This window comes from Neofelis nebulosa, chromosome 3 (assembly GCF_028018385.1).
Source record: "Neofelis nebulosa isolate mNeoNeb1 chromosome 3, mNeoNeb1.pri, whole genome shotgun sequence".
Taxonomy (NCBI): domain Eukaryota; kingdom Metazoa; phylum Chordata; class Mammalia; order Carnivora; family Felidae; genus Neofelis; species Neofelis nebulosa.
The window spans coordinates 59,961,826-59,975,229 of NC_080784.1; the positions used below are offsets into that span (position 1 = coordinate 59,961,826).

The 13,404-nt window shown below is 37.2% G+C and overlaps 1 long non-coding RNA gene across 3 annotated transcripts in view; it reads right to left on the reverse strand.

The window, feature by feature from the left end:
• The window catches only part of LOC131506869 (uncharacterized), a 201,345-nt gene that overhangs the window by 142,099 nt on the left and 45,842 nt on the right, over positions 1-13,404 (reverse strand). For 2 of the 3 annotated variants that reach the window (XR_009259201.1, XR_009259200.1), the window contains exon 2: positions 1,950-2,029. This is a non-coding gene — a long non-coding RNA (uncharacterized LOC131506869). Of the gene's footprint in view, positions 1-1,949; positions 2,030-2,147; positions 2,221-4,693; positions 5,005-13,404 lie in introns of those variants that run through there. The other variant, XR_009259202.1, reaches the window with a different exon arrangement.

Sequence of the window (13,404 nt, forward strand, 5' to 3'; positions counted from 1 at the left end):
ACGAACTGGAGGGTACACTTGGTCTTGATGGTGGCAATGCCAGCATTGACATATTTAGGAACCACATCACCACAGTACAACAGGGAGCAAACCAAGTATTTACCATGGTGAGGGTCATACTTCACCATCCGGTTGGCTGGCTCAAAGAATGCATTGATGATCTCTATTACAGAAAGTTGTTCATGGTAGGCTTTCTCAGCAGAGATAGTAGGGCATATGTGGCCAGAGGAAACTGGATGTGAGGATAGGGTACCAGATTGATCTGAAATTCTGTCAGATCAACATTCAGGGCTCCATCAAATCTGAGGGAAACAGTGATAGAGGGCACAATTTGACCTATCAGCCTATTCAGGTTAGTATAGGTTGAGTGGTCAATATTTCTACAACAGATGTCATAGATGGCCTCATTGTCTACTGTGAAGGCACAATCAGAGTGCTCCAGGATGGTGTGGGTAGTGGGGTTGGAGTTGTAGGGCTCAACTACACCTGTGGAAACCTGGTGGCTAGGTAAATGGAGAACTCCAGCTTGGCTATTACTTCACAACTGAGATACTGATTATTCAAATGATAATTTTAAGACATAAATTACCTTTCTTTAAGACCAATCTCAAAAAGTTTAAAGAACAGACAAGAGGAGTAAAAATGCCAAAGTATCTAAAATGATGAATGAAATATGTTGTTTTTACAAAACTAAAAACTAGAAAAACACCTTCCTTAGTCGAGATACAACATAAATGACATAGTGATCATATTGAAAATTTACAGCTATGGGAATGCAAGCTGGTGCAGCCACTCTGGAAAACAGTATGGAGGTGCCTCAAAAAACTAATAATAGAACTACCCTACGACCCAGCAATTGCACTACTAGGCATTTGTCCACGGGATACAGGTGTGCTGTTTCGAAGGGACACATGCACCCCCATGTTTATAGCAGCACTATCATCAATAGCCAAGTATGGAAAGAGCCCAAATGTCCATCGATGGATGAATGGATAAAGAAGATGTGGTGTATATATACATACCATGGAGTATTACTCGGCAATCAAAAAGAATGAAATCTTGCCATTTGCAACTATGTGGATGGAACTGGAGGGTATTATGCTAAGTGAAGTTAGAGAAAGACAAAAATCATATGACTTCACTCATATGAGGACTTTAAGAGACAAAACAGATGAACATAAGGGGAGGGAAATAAAAATAATATAAAAACAGAAAGGGGGACAAAACAGAAGAGACTCATAAATATGGAGAACAAACGTTTTGAGGGTTATGGGAGGGGCTGTGGGAGGGGGGGATGGGCTAAATGGGTAAGGGACACTAAGGAATCTACTCCTGAAATCATTGTTGCACTATATGCTAACTAATTTGGATGTAAATTTTTAAAAATTAAAAATAAAATTAAAAAGGAGAAAATTTACAGCTAAATTAGCAAAGTCAACTAAATCTTTCATGTTATAAAATACATTTTCTAAACTAAGAAAAAAAATATAAACAGTTGTTTTGGTGAAGTCTTGTTCCCCTACCGTGCTCATGATTATTAAAACATATTGTTGGAGCGCCTGGGTGTCTCAGTCGGTTAAGTGTCCGACTTCGGCTCAGGTCATGATCTCACAGTCTGTGGGTTCGAGCCCCGCATCGGGCTCGGTGCAGAGCCAGGAGCCTGTTTCAGATTCTGTGTCTCCCTCTTTCTCTGACCCTCCCCTGTTCATGCTCTCTCTCTCTCTGTCTCAAAAATAAATAAATGTTAAAAAAAATTTTTTAAAAACATATTGTATCTCATTACCAATAAAGACACTGAAAGTCGCTCTATGCCTCTCCTCAAACTCTATAGGCTTCCTCATGGCTGACGTCTTCCTCATGTGCTGTCAGTTCTAGAAATGTGCTCAAAATCAGTGAAGTACCCCCCTAGCTAGCCTTCAAGAGTTATTGCTGGATCCTAGGACACTAACCAAATTATCATGACGCCTTTCCAGTGCTCTACACACCATTGTTACACAAACGTTCTTTGGTGTAATTCATCAAAAAGTTCCTAGGAGGTAGAGAATAATAGTGTTTCAAAACCTTAAAACTCTAAGGCAAGTCCATCCTGGTTCAAACCTGGCTTGACTCTAACAAATAGTGTGTTTCAGGCAAGGGATTTAACTTACCCTTCCCTCAGTTTTCTTTTTTTTAATTTGCAATAGGCAGGTGATAGCAACTTCATTAGGGCTCTTGTAAGATCTGCATGGGATACCACACGTTAACTGCACCGAATGGTATCAAACCCATAGAGACAGCCAGCTATTCTGCCTATAAAAGATATTTATGCATCCTCACCATATGGGCAATTTTAATTTAGTCACTTTAAAGAATCCCAAGTCCTTGTTATGATTTCAGCCTTTGTTAATGGTAATCATAATGTAATGATGTAATGCTAGTAATCATAATATAGTCAGCTCTCAGTTACTCATGTTCCTGTACAGGAGCATTGGTCTCAGTTAAACACACACGCATACTCTCAGACACACACATACACACACACATGCAGAGTCACACACATCCTTCTTCATTACGGGACTGCCACAAACCGAAAGTTTGAGTCCCCTCAAATTTCATATGTTAAAACCTAATTCCCAGTATAATGGTATTTTGAAGTAGAACCTTCAGGAGGTGACTGAATCATGAAGCGGAGCCCTCATGAATGAGATTAGTGCCGTTGTAGAAGAGGCCCCAGAGAGCTTTCCACCTCTCTCTACCATGTTAGAACACAGCGAGTTCTCACCAGACACTGAATCTACTGGCACTTTGATCTTGAACTTCCCAGCCTCCAGAATTGTGAGAAATTAATTTCTGTTGTTTATAAGCCACCCAGTGTATGAAAATGTTACAGCAGCCCAACTGGACTAAGACAGAGAGGTACCATGATAAAGCCTGAGGATACCTCATACTTTAGCCATGTGAGCTCTAACTGGTTCATATAATTCCCTCAATTTTATTTAAACTGAAAACACTGTGGAAACAGGGCAGTCTTTTCCCTTTAAAGTCTTTAAACATAATACTGGTGCTCTTCAATCTGAGACAGTATGGATGCAGTCAGTCCTAATTAATGTTAGGGACACAAAGTAGATTCCCTAATTCTATACTTACTTCCATTCTTCTGATTCACTGCAGTATATTTATATTACTTTTACTGCTCTTTGTAATGTCTCAAAAAATAAAATATGCCTGTTCTTGCCTTGAATCAAAGAGGTGTAATAAATTTTCTGTAATAGCTGCAATGTCTAAAATATTTTTGAGCATGTAATAAAGAACAGTTATCATAAGTGTGCAAATAACAACAATGTTTTCCCACGATCAGTTTAAGTATCTAATGCACTGGAAAAATCAGAGGTTTGCTAGTAGTCCAGATTATCAGTTAGTTGCTCAGTCAAATGCCATCTTTTTTTATTATTATCATTCAGGGAAAAAGCCTTTTATTTGTAACACTTTTTCTTTGATCAATACTTCTTGCTCTTTCCCTTATTTTCATCTACTAAATTATTCTTGCCAGCATCATTTGATCTGTTTTCAGAACACAGATCTCCTAATAGCAAAAAATATATTCCAGATAAGAACCTATTAATATTGTACCTGAGAACAAGGACCATTTCTTCCTCTATACTTCTTTTGCATTGCCCAGAATTGCTGAATACTTTCTATGAAACCTAAAGGTTTAACTCTCTGCTCCTTAGAATTATTCTAAAAATAAGGCTTAAGTCTGCAGGCTGCAAAAACATTTCTTTACATCTTTCATGACTAGTGGGATTATAGGACCTCCAATTCTTTTTTTATTATTTAAATGTGGTGTTTTTTTTATTTTTTTAATGTTTATTTTTGAGAGAGAGACAGACAGACAGAGCTTGAGTGGGGGAGGGGCAGAAAGCGAGGGAGACACAGAATCCAAAGCAGGTTCCAGGCTCTGAGCTGTTAGCACAGAGCCCCACCTGGGGCTCAAACTCATGAACCATGTGATCATGACCTGAGCCGAAGTTAGATGCCTAAATGACTGAGCCACCCAGGTTCCCCCATGATTTCCCATTCTTAACTGGGAGGTTGGGAATAGTCTTGGTGGAGTGGCATTACCTTGTTATCTGACAAATACAGCATTTTGCTACTCTCAAGGATCTAATAACCCATGAAAATGAAAGTGACCGAGCAACTGAATATGTAAGAATCATCATGGAAAAAGAAAATTTATACTCACTTTACTGTTTGTGACACTGAACTTGAATAATATATTTTTAGGTACCATCACGCTGAAGGATAAAGCTTTACCACTAAATTGTTAAATATCCATTAAGACACTGCCTCATTCCTGAAACATCTCAGAAGGCTGAAATATTCGTTTAATTCACTGAACAGTATTTAAGTGCTTACTGTGTGTCAAGGATTGTGTTAAGCACAAAAGCTATAATCATGAGCAAGACGGATGGAGCTTCCCATCCATCTGAGAAGACAAAATTAAATAAAACACAGCAGTAAAGTGTAAAAAAGTGCCACTGAAATTGCTGCTATTCACAGGCTAGGAAAATCCAATTTTTAATCCCAGGTCTGCCTTAAGCCACCAATTCTGTTCTCCACTCGTTGAAAGAATATATTAAAATACCTCATTAATCCATCCCTTTTAGCTTTGCCCCCATGACACTGTCTTAGGATACGCCCTATCATTTCTCACCTGTTTGCTCCTTTCAATCCATTCTTTATGCCATGCTAGAGAGATGTTTCCAAAATGCAAATCTAAAAACTAAAATAAAATAAAATGCAAATCTGATTGCATCTCCTTTGCTGCTAATACTGCTAATAAAGTATGGACGATTTTCCCACATCATTTCTGGGTCCTACATTCCCATTTCCTTAGTTCTGGCCTCATTCAACCTCATGAGGCATTAACGCTCCATGGTCAGAAGACGGCCAGCTCTGGCTCCAATTCTGCCACCAACCAGCTGTGTGTGACTGAGAGCTATGTCACAGTCTCTCTAGCCCCAGGGTCCTCATGAAGTCATATGACTAAGTCATCTTCAAATCCCTTTCAGCTCTCTGACTGGGCAGAACCACCAAAGTTTAGTGCAGAAAGTCAGATCTAGTTTGGAGTTCTGCCTTTGCCAATTACCTAGTTGTGTGGCTTTGTGCAAGTTATTAAACCTCTCTGTACCATTAGTTTCATCACAAATAATATGGTGGTACATAACCATATTATACATAATATGGAAATATATAATGGAAGTCTCCAGGTATAGAATAAGGAGATACAACAATATCTTCCAAACTGAATTCTTTAGAAGGTGAAGTGAATTATATGGTAATAATTATTTATACTCTGATTTCTCTTTTCAGTCAAATGTTAGTCATAAAATTGATTTTCTGCTCTGTGTATTAGCTGAGGAAATTTAGAAATATTCTTACTGTGCAATTAAACAGGGGTCACCAATAGAAATATTAAGTTAGTAATATAGTATAGGAAACCTGAAGTTCTGTGAAAAAGCATATACTTATATTGGCCTCTTATTAATTCCCCAAACCTGATAAAACCATTTTTAGTTGCCTGTTATTTTTGGTTATCTATGACTTTATACATTTTTTATTGTAAACAATTATGTGTTCAATAACTTGTCTAATTACCAAAGTTACTATATTAGGAATGATTCATTTTTCAAACATTTATTGTGAGTGCCATGCCAGATACTGAGCATATAAAATAAATGAGACAGTCCCTGCCCTCAAAGAGCTCACAGTCTACAATGTTGGTAGGCAAGGCATATAAGTATGCAAAATATATAATCCTTCTAAGACTTGAAAATGGTATTAAAAATTGACAGTATAATTTTCATATCTATGAGAAAGATGCACAAGGGAGCTTGAACAAAATAATATCAAGATACCTTACAAAGTAAAATTCTAATTTTGTAATTTAGCCTACCTATCAAATGCCAAAAGAAAAACTCTCAAAATATGGAGCAGAATAAACTGATCTTAATTAAAAGTCACTAACAGGCTTGCCTGAGAGCTGCTGCTGAAGAAATACATCTCATTAGCTCTTCTGGGAGAAAAGGGAAAGAAAAATATTGCAAATGTACAACAGGCTTCTAAGTGGAAATGGCCTCATTTGGAGGATTCCATTTATTGATTGACATTTGAGGGATTTAAGAGTGCTTTGAAAGTGTCCCTCGATGCCTTCCTCCTTGACCTATTTGTTAATCACAAACTTCAGGGACTTCTTGAATGGCAAGCTTGTTGGTTCTTATCCCCCAGGGTTAAATCTCTAAGAGGAGATCATTTTTTTATGTGAGCTCTATAAATCTACCCTATTAATACTAATTAATATCAATAAAATAAAACTGTTAAGGACTCTGTTTCATGCTAGAAAGTTATCCTTTAAATAATTAATCATTATTCTGCACAATGTGTGTACACACACACACACACACACACACACACACACACGGAGATAAATGAGATAGAGATAGAGATAGAGAGAGAGAGAGAGAGAGACAGAACCAAATCTCAGAACCCAGGTCTGTCTTCCAGAGCTCCTGTCTTCCCCACTCTACCAAGCTGCTCCTCCCACAGACATACAGATGGCATAAATGATCATTCTATCCATTTGAATAAAAAGCCAAGCCCTGGTACAAAGATTATGCATAGGCTAGGCACTTCATTCATTCATTCATTTGTTCTTCAGGCATTCATTTATTCACTCAACAAATAATTTTAATGAGAGCCTACTGCGAGCCAAGCACTATTTCAGGCATTGGCTATAGGCAAAGATCTTATCCTCTGGAGCTTACAGTTCAGTGGGGACTGTTAGGCATTAAACTAGGAAACAAATAAATGAACATAATAATTTCAATTAGTGGTAAATACTTGCAAAAAACAAAAAGAGATGATATGGTTGAAATTACTTAGGATAACAAGGAAAGACCTTTCTGACATGGTGACATACATTTTGTTCTTATTATTTATTAAAGAATAAGAGCCAAAAATGTGAAGATATGGAGAATAGAACACTGCAAAAGCAAAAGCCTTAAGGCTGAGATGGCTTGGTGTGACTCATGTGGTGGGAATGTAGTGAAAAAGGTCAGGGGAGAGAGGAAGGAGATGTAGTCAGAAAGGTGGGCGAGAGCCAGCTCATGTAGGAAGTTTGTGATGGGAAGCCATTGGAAAATTTTTATCAGGAGAGAAGGGACATGATATGATTTAAACTTTTAAAAGATTACCCTGTGGTCAATTGATCTTCAGCAAAGTAGGAAAGAATATCCAATGTGGAAAAAAGATGGTGTCTTCCACAAATGGTATTGGGAAAACTGGAAAGCAATGTGTAGAAGAATGAAACTGGATCAGTTTCTTACATCATACACAAAAACAAACTCAAAATGGATGAAAGACCTAAATGTGAGACAGGAAACTATCAAAATCCTAGAGAACACAGGCAGTAACCCCTTTGACACCAGCCATAGCAACTTCTTATCAGACACGTCTCCAGAGGCAAGGGAAACAAAAAGCAAAAATGAACTATTGGGACCTCATCAAGATAAAAATCTTCTGCACAGCAGAGAAAACAATCACCAAACCAAAAGGCAACCTATGGAATGGGAGAAGATATATGCAAATGACATATCTGATAAAAGGTTAATATCCAATATACATAAAGAATTTATCAAGCTCAACCCCCCCCAAAAAAAACCAGATAATCCAGTGAAGAAATGGGCAGAAGACATGAATAGACATTTTTCTAAATATGACATACAGATAGCTAACAGACACATGAAAAGATGCTCGATATCACTTATCATCAGGGAAATACATATCAAAACCACAGTGAGATACCACCTCACACCTGTCAGAATGGCTAAAATTAACACAGGAACCAACAGATGTTGGTGAGGATGTGGAAAAAGGGGAACCCTCTTATGCTGCTGGTGGGAATGCAAACTGTGGAACTGTGGTGAGTGCAGCCACTATGGAAAACAGTATGGAGCCTCCTCAAAAAATTAAAAATAGAATTACCCTACGATCCAGCAATTGCACTACTAGGTATTTTTACCCAAAGGATATCAAAATACTGATTTAAAGGGGCACATGCACCCCGATGTTTATAGCAGCATTATCAACAATAGCCAAATTATGTAGAGAGCCCAAATGTCCATCGACTAATGAATGCACAAAGAAGTGGTATATATATACAATGGAATATTACTCATCCATCAAAAAGAATGAAATCTTGCCATTTGCAATGGATGGAGCTACAGTGTATTATACTAAGCCAACTACATCATTCAGAGAAAGATGAATACCATATGATTTCACTCAGATATGGAATTTAAGAAACAAAACAGAAGAACATAGGGGAAGGGAAGGAAAAATAAGATAAAAACAGAGAGGGAGGCAAACCATAAGAGACTCTTCAATACAGAGAACAAACTGAGGGTTACTGGAGGGGAGGTGCATGGGGAGATAGGCTAAATGAGTGATGGCCATTAAGGAGGGCACTTGGGATGAGCAGTGGGTGTTATATCCAAGTAATGAGTCCCTGAGTTCTACTCCTGAAACCAAAACTACACTGTATGTTAAATAACTTGGATTTAAATATAAATAAGTAAATAAATATTTGAAATGTTTTTTAAAAGCTAAATAAAGTTACACAAAAAGATTACTCTGAAAAAACTGATGGTTTCCAGAGGGAAGGGGAATAGGGAGATAGACAAAATGGGTAAAGGGGAGTGGGAGGTACAGGTTTCCAGTTATCGAATGGATAAATTGTAGGGATTAAAGGTTCAGCATAGCGAATATAGTCAATGGTATTTTAATAGTGTTGTATGGTGGCACATGGTAGCTACACTTGTGGAGAACATAGCATAATACATAACATATTGAATCATTATGTTGTACACCTGAAAATAATGTAACATTGTGTGTCAACTATACTTTAATTTTTAAAACAGATTACTCTGTTATATAGAGAATGAATTATAGGAACAAGAGTGAAAACATCAGTAAGTTGTTGCAAAAATCTAATCAGGAGTTGATTGCATGAAGATATGAGGTATATTTTGAAGACAGAACTAATAGGATTTTATGATGGATTGACTTTGGGGAATGAGAGAATGAAAGAAACAAAGGATCTCTTCCTTGGTTTGGTGCTAGTGTAATCGATGGAAATGGTGCCATCTCCTGAAAAGCGGTAGAGTGGGGGGAAATCTGAGGTTCTGTATAGGATATATTAAGTTTGAAATGCCTCTTAGCTATGCAAGTGGACATGTTAAGTAGACCATTGGGTATCCACAGTCTAAAGACAATTGGGAATCCAGTAAAGAAGTCAGGCCAAGAAGTATTAGTATGTGAGTTGTTAGCATATTAATAGGTTTTAAAACCATAAGCTTTCTTGAGAGTATGTATATAGGGAAGAGATGAGAGATTCAGCTCAAGAATCCCAGGTTTTATTAGGTTTACTAACTTACCCAAAGAATTTCTAATAATTCCTGATTTATAAAATGCACTTCATATCTGAAAGCCACAGAGCATGCCATTTGTCATTTGACATTAGAGACATTTCCTGATCCAATAATATACAGTACATAATTTAATTATAGTTGCAATGCTTCAGCGTTATCAGCACTTCACATTTAAATCATTTATTTTATAATGTCATATTGGTTGAGAAAAAGTAAGACTCATAGCTGAAAGTCTTTCTCTTCACTTTCCCTTTTCAAGCCCGTCAGTTTATAATCCGTCAAACATATTGTCTTTGTCTTTTAATATATGCTATATTTACATTTTGTGACCAGGTCTCCTGGCCAGATGTTAGCACTTCTCACCTCTTTCTCCATATTCAGATGTAATCATGAAAAAGCATAATGATATTTTGAGTATATTGATGCAATAAAATAAATCAGACTTACAGTAACTAGAGCATTTTCTTGAATGTCTGTGGTAATCAAAAGGAAACTTAGAATGTGAATTCAATACACTTTGAGTATTTTTTAATAGGCAAAGGATTTTACATTAAACTCTGAACAACTATGTATTCTACAACTCATCTCCTTGATAATGACCTTCTCTTCACTACTGCATTATAAACAACTTGGAAGTCAAGGCAGGATTCCACCTATCTTTGTATACCCTGCATGCATTCATTGACACTTTCACTTACTATACTAACAATTATTAAAAACCTATTATGTGCTGGGCACATCATACTAGTTCTTGAGGAGTTTATAGTTTAGCATGGAGCACAGAGAAATGAACAGACCGTGTATTCAGTGCTGTCTGACAGGAGTTGTGAAGGTGACATGTCCAGGGCATTGATGAGAACATATAGGTGAAGCCCATAGCAGGAGAGGTAAAGGCAATATACTCACATGCTAATATATTCATATGGTCATACATTTTTGTAAATTTTGAAAAGAAAAAAAAAGATGTTTTTGTATTCTTGATCATAAAGAGGAATCCTGACATTGTGTAAGTTTCATGCCCCATAAAACCTGGATCTGCCCTTAAGGGTCCATGGAAATCTTCCAGAAGAAAACTCAAGGCTGGATATTGATGAGAATGGATACCAGAGAAAGGAGTGGGAGTGGTTACAGGAAAATTAGTCTGGGTCGTTGGCATATGAAGGCAGGTGTTCCTGGCACAGAAGGCAGCATGTGCAAAGGCCTAAACATGATAGCACAACGTATAGTTGAAAGGTTTGAGATCTTACCCATATTTCACTGTGGCTATAGTGTGGGCTGCAAGATGACAACTTGAAGTAAGGCTACAAAAGTAAGCAGGGGCTGGATGATGGAGGGTCTTGAAAGCCATGCTAAGGAGTTTGGAGTTTATTCTAAGGTTTCACTGAAAATTTTTTTTTAATGTTTATTTATTTTTGACAGGGAGAGAGTAGGGGAGGGGCAGAGAGAGAGGAAGAAACAAAATCTGAAGCAGACTCCAGGCTCCAAGCTGTCAGCACAGAGCCTAACACGGGGCTCAAACCCACAGAGCATGAGATTATGACCTGAGCAGAAGTTGAACACTCAACCAACTGAGCCAACCAGGTGCCCCGCTTCACTGAAAATTTTAAATATTGGAGGAACTTAATCATATTATGTGTTAGAAAGATGACTCTGGAAGCAGACTGAAGAATAGGTTTCAAGGAGCAAGAATGGAGAGCAGGGTTGAGGTCAAAGAGGAAGTTGTTGAGGGAATTTGGCTCAGTCAGTTGAGCATCCAACGCTTGATTTCAGCTCATGTCATGATCCCAGAGTTGGGCTCCATGCTGGTTGTGGAGCCTGCTTAAGATTCTCTCTCTCTCTTTCTCTCTCTCTCTCTCTCTCTCTCTCTCTCCCTCTGCCCCTCTCCCCTGCTCTCTCTCACTCTCAAGTAAAAAAAAAAAAAAAAAAAGAGGAAGTTGTTGAATTAGACTGAGAAGAAATGATGGATAAATCACAGGTCTCTGTTTGGACTAGCTGGTGAGGGAATGATTCATTGTGATTCTGAATTCAGGAAAAAGAATACATATTGCTTCATTGAGGAGTGTGAGGGAAACAGGTATGTGTTCCAAACTAAAAATAAGGGTTTCCAGATTCAGGTGTCTAGTAAGAAGTAGAACATAGTATTCTGGGGTTTAGGAGATAAATTTGTGCTAAGGAAATATATATGGGAGCCATTATCACATGGATGGTATTTGAAGTTATAGGAGTTGACATCTTACCAACAAGACAGTATCAATTTGGGGTTATCAAATTTGGATTCTTGGATCAAATCTGGCCCACTGCCTATTTTGTAAATACATTTTTATAAAAATATAGTCATGATCATTTGTTTACATAGTATCTATGGCTGCTTTCACACTACAACAGCAAAGTTGAGTTATTGAAACAGAGACCATATGGCCCACAAAGCCTAAGATATTTACCATCTGGTCCTTTACAAAAAAAAAAATTTATATATATATATATATATATATATATATATATATATATATACACACACACACACACACACACACACACACACATATACACATACACGCACACAACCCCTTGTGGGATGGAATAATAAGAAATGGACCAAAGTCCAAATCTGGGAAAACACCCACAGTTAAGTAGCAGTAGAGAAAGAGGAACCTCTGAAGGATGCTGAGCAGGGTAGGATTAAAAATTAAAACAGAAAAAAGTGGTATCAAGAGAGAATTAAGATAGAAACAGCATGTAAATTTTGCCAAAAGATTTTAAATAGTGTCCAATAGTTTAAATAGGATTTAACCAAAAAGAGAACTTGATTCACTCCACCAAAGCAGTCTGAGTGGAGTATATGCTAAAAACATCTATTTCACTGCATATATCCCACTAAAACTGCTAACACTCCAACCTAGAACCATGGTGTCATCTTTGACTTACGTATATAAGACACCACTCATTCTTCCATTCTTTCTTATGAATAGCCATGAATTCACTCCATTTCTTTCTTCTCCGTTCCTACTGCAACCCCTCTATCTGCCCCTATTACCTAATCTTTTGGATACTACATTTATTCTATCTTACTTTCCTACCTTGTTTTTTTCTCTACTCTTTCTTACTTATTTTTAAGTGATTTTATCTTACTACATCCCTTAAGTATTTGTGAGTTTCTTCAAAGAAAGAGGGATAATTCTCCCTTAAGAAACTTCTAGCTAATCATCTTGTCTGTGGTTTCCTACTTTATTTGCAAAAATTATTAGGAAAAAACCATATTTTCATGATTTAACACAATAGAAGTTTGTTTTTCAGCCAGCATTACCCTAATAACAAAACCAGACAAAAATACCACAGGAAAAGAAAACAGGCCAATATCCCTAATGAACATAGGTGCAAAAATGCTTAAGAAAATATTAGCAAATCAAATCCAACACTACATTAAATGATAATACACCATGATCAAGTGGGAGTTATACCAGAGATGCAAAAATGGTTCAACATCCACAAAACTAACCAATGTGATAAACCAAATTAACCAAATAAAGGATAAAAATCAAATGATCATCTCAATAGATGCAGAAAATGCATTTGACAAAATTCAACATCCATTTGTCATAAAAATTCTCAACAAAGTGGTATGGAGGGAATGTACCTCCACATAATATAGGCCACCTTTGACAAGCCCATAGCTAACATCATACTTAATGGTGAAAAACCAAACGCTTTTTCTCTAAGATCAGGGACAAGATAAGGATGCCCACTCTTACCACTTTTATTCAGTGTAGCATCAGAAATCCTAGCCAGAGCAATTAGGCAAGAAAAAGAAATAAAAGCCATCCAAATTGGGAAGGAAGAAGTAAAACTGTCACTGTTTGCAGATGACATGATATTATATCCAGAAAACCCTAAAGACTCCACCAAAAAAACTGTTAGAACAAAAAAAAAATCCAGTAAA